This window comes from Protopterus annectens, chromosome 13.part0 (genome assembly GCF_019279795.1).
Source record: "Protopterus annectens isolate FY-2018-M chromosome 13.part0, PAN1.0, whole genome shotgun sequence".
In the NCBI taxonomy this organism is placed as follows: domain Eukaryota; kingdom Metazoa; phylum Chordata; order Ceratodontiformes; family Protopteridae; genus Protopterus; species Protopterus annectens.
In genome coordinates, this window is record NC_056747.1 from 1207143168 (window position 1) to 1207145965 (window position 2798).

A 2798-nucleotide genomic window follows, 5' to 3' on the forward strand; every position below is an offset into this window, starting at 1 on the left:
GAAAAGGTCACCAAAGCAATGGACAAGGGCAAAATGGTTCACACTGTGCACATTGACCTGGCCAAGGCATTTGACACACTACCCTGTTTGGGCATTGTTGACAAACATAAGAGGTTAGGTACAAACCCTTATGTCACCCAGTGGACAGCCAGGTGGCTCACAGACAAGACCCAGGAATTTAGAATTGGGAATTTCACCTTTACAAAAAGGCCAGTCACAAGTGGAGTCTCTCAGAGATCGGCCCTTGGACCACTCCTTTTTGACAATTACTTCTCTGAAGTAAAGGCCAACATCAATAGGCTCTGGCTAACTAAATTTGCAGATGACTGCAAATTAGGAGTGGTCACTGAATTGCCCACTGACACAATGTTTTTCAAGAAGGTCTGACACAGATAAACAACTAGTGCCACAGCCATGGACTAAAACTAAATGCCAATAAATGCATAATAGTATCCTTCAGGAAGTCATTCACCCCTGGTAACTATCATACTGACAACACACCACCAAGGCTTGACCCAGTAGTCAGGGAGTTGGGGACACACACGGACAGTAATTTAGCCTTTGACCATCATGCTTCTACAGTAGTAAGGAATCATTCTAAGTTGTGGAACATATAAACAAAGGTATGGCATCTAGGTCTAAGGAAGTCATCGTTCCACTGTATTTGGCAGTCATCAGACCTATCACTGAGTACAATGCCCCCTTTGGTATGTATCTAACCAGGCAATATCCAAGAAATAGAACGTCCACAGAGGTTCCTCACCAAAAGAGCACAGAGCTTAAGTAACATGTCCTATGAAGACCGCCTCAAGGCCCTATCCCTATATTCTCCTGTTGAGAAGAGATCTATGCCTGGCATAAAAGGCATCGTCAGACTCCACTATGATAGACCTCCTGCATATCCGAAAAACAAACAGCACCAGAATTAACCATTCTAAAGACTCAACCTTACCTGTGATATAAAGAGGACCTGCTGGAGAGACAGGAATATATCTCAGACTACCCCTTCTCTGGAACAGGCTCTCATCCATGTGAAGCAGAGTTCCTCCCTAACTCACTTCAAGTGTAACTTGGACAACTGGATGGGGAACAGAAAATTCATCCCTGGTTTGGCACACATCTCTAATGGACACTGGCAGCCTGTAAATTGTTCATCTTCGAGGCCCCTGCTTGTAAGTTTCACCACCCAAGCCCCGACTTACATTTTTCAAGGGTGTCCAGAACTTGTCAGATTTGGAATGCATGGCTAGGCTTAAAAAGGTCGTTGTGGTCATTAACCTAGTAAACACATATGAACTTGAAGCTTGAAAGGAAGAGTAAGCTTCAATTGCAAGAAAGTTCTAATGTTTTGGTGCCCTACCCACTAATTTTATATCACTCTTCGTGAGCTGTTTGACTGTCTGGAAGGTACCCTTAAGCTTTGAAAGCTGGATGGTTGTCATATCCTTGACAGGATATAACCTGTACAGCTTGGGTTACTGCAACACTGATCTAATGATGAACATTTGATTATTTTCCAGAGGCTTGTGAGTAGTGGGAGTTGACTGCCCTGCATTTGAGGACATCACAGGGGTCAACCCACTCTGTGTGCAATGAGTGCGCCTCACCTGGGAAAATCACCTTGTTGATCGTATCATCTCCCCTGCCATAAGTATCTAACCCTAGGAACCAAGGTAATGCCAAACTGTTTACTCAAATCTGTTCTGCCAAATCTTTCTCTAAACTGCAACACCTTGTACAACAATTCTTCTTATTGATTGAAAGATGGCTAAACAATTCACAACTACTGCTAAATCCTAAAAAGCTAAATTACTGCTCCTCACCCCAAAACACATCTCTACCAAAACAAAAGTGTTTACTACTGTCTCTACCAACAGCACTATGATAGAACAAGTAAATTACACAAAATTATTGGGTGGTGTTATAGATAATCAGCTGAAATTTTGCCCACTATGTAAAACACATGGTTAAGAAAACTCAAAAACTAGGTACATTATATGGAGCAAAAACCTACCTCACGGACATTTCCAGAAGACATATAGTCTTTACTTTTTATTGCCATTTCTACTCTATGCTGCCATAAAACTTTACTAACCTTCAAATCTTACAACTGCTCAAACTTGAGCAAGGTTATGATAAAATAGACACATTTTCTGTAAATTGTTAAACACAAAACTGCCTAGCCATCAAATAATTAAACCAGTTAAAACTACATCACCTAACTCTTTCTCAGCTAACTGCAATACACAGACTTCTCTAGAAGTCAAAAAATTGCTCAGCATATAACTTAATACAGCATTACTCCCCCAACAGAAATTTAAGTTCTGGAGACTGCAGGTGAATCTCTGTATTCAAACAGCGTAGGTAAACTATGGAACCAAATCCCACTTACTAATGAAATCCATTAAGAATGTAAACTCATTTAAAACGCAAATAAAACTTCCCCTAGTAAATAGATATCTCCAGGATAAATGCCTCCATTATCTTCAGCTTGCCATATCACCACACCATTGCTTGTCATTCATAATGCTATACGCCACAACTAGTCTTCACGGATACTTAACAGTTTTACTACATCTCATAGCCACATACATCATTTTGTGACCCTGCTCACCCTCCACCTCTGTACTTCTAATATAATCATCATTGGTGAACCTGCTTCTTACTCGACCTCTTAACTACAATATTTACACAATCGACCACACCTAGTTCCTTCCATTACCTCAATTTCTTTGCATTTTTAAGCACTAAATACATGACCTATTATCTACCTGACAAACCCACTAATACACCTCTTC

At 40.7% G+C, this 2798-nt stretch overlaps 1 pseudogene; it reads right to left on the bottom strand.

Moving 5' to 3' along the window:
• Window positions 1-1533: 1533 nt before the first annotated feature.
• On the bottom strand, window positions 1534-1655 carry LOC122788434 (annotated as a pseudogene).
• Between the last annotated feature and the right edge of the window lie 1143 nt (window positions 1656-2798).